We start from the raw sequence: 1176 nt of genomic DNA, 5'->3' as shown, positions 1-1176 counted from the left end.
CTAGCATGAAAAATCCACTTAGCCGGTACAGTTGTTGCCACAGTTATTCTTTACCCACCAAGATCCAGCTTTGAAACCAAGGGGCATTGGCCATGGGAAGGAGCCGTTGACCTGGAATGAATAGAAATTTTGCCCATGCTTCTTTTGAAACTCAGCCACTTCTGTTCAGGGTTGACTGGTCTCAGTGGTAACAAGCTTAACATGGAATAATGCCTTTTTGCCCACACCATCTTGATTCTTCTTGTATGGACTGCTTGAGCCAATGTAACACATAATGTAGACCAAAACAAGGGATCGATACAGCCATTAAGCAGCTCACTGTCTGACTAGGAATGGTGATGAATGGAGCCGCATTTCCCCTTGGGTGTTTTTATTCACCTCGGGAAGGAAAGGAGTGGGCCAACAAAGTAGAAACATTGAGAAGAACAGCTTTTCTCGCTTGAATGAGGCCGTGCAGTTAGCTTCTCTGTCATTTTATCCGGAAGACTCCTTCCCTTTATCTAGGAACAGGGTGGGAGGTTTTGATCATTCGGGGTTACCCTCTTTCTCTCTCTTCATTATGAGCTTCATATTTGATGACAAGAGTGGAGAGGCATCAGACACCTCATTAAACTTGGAAACCAGTTAAGTGTAATTCCACTTCGAGTCGAGCGAGCAGTACCCACGAGCTGTGTAGTGGGACCACGAGTGGAAACGGGGGGTTGTGTAGGAAGATGACTGAGCTTGTGTCGGTAACATCTACGGTAAGTGCAACTCCGCTCCACCAACCTAAGGGTTCAACATCAGTCAACACCTGCTGTGCACCGATGACCCTTTCTGGGTACTTTCACACAGTCCACATTTCACATAGTCCCCTTCCACAGTCACGAAGTCCACAGCAAAGAAATGCACTTCTGCTTATGGACGCAAGGGACATTTTAATACGGGAAAAAAATGGAGTGGACCCAGGAGATAAGCAGGAACACCTTAGAATGTTCTATTCATCTGCTCTCTGCCACACATCAAAAGGCATACTGACTTTAATCCCCCGTCACTTGTGATTTAGCTGGGCTTTAGTCAGGCCCAGTGGGTCACCAATGTTGGAATGTGTAAAACCACTACATAAGATGTATTCTATGAGGGCCTTCAAAACACTGCTGGAAACATTCATTATCGTTTCATTCCTTTTCCCCATGA

General features: G+C 45.7%; 1 protein-coding gene across 1 annotated transcript in view; it reads left to right on the top strand.

Annotated features, from left to right (window-relative positions):
• PTPRG (protein tyrosine phosphatase receptor type G) overlaps positions 1–1176 on the top strand; it is an 808607-nt gene that overhangs the window by 38685 nt on the left and 768746 nt on the right. The gene's annotated exons all lie outside the window — the stretch shown is intronic.

Source organism: Echinops telfairi, unplaced genomic scaffold, assembly GCF_000313985.2.
Source record: "Echinops telfairi isolate 266 unplaced genomic scaffold, ASM31398v2 ScPeMD7_31;HRSCAF=116, whole genome shotgun sequence".
Classification (NCBI taxonomy): domain Eukaryota; kingdom Metazoa; phylum Chordata; class Mammalia; order Afrosoricida; family Tenrecidae; genus Echinops; species Echinops telfairi.
The sequence above is the reverse complement of the archived record's forward strand: the minus strand, read 5'-3'. Positions and strand labels throughout refer to the sequence as shown.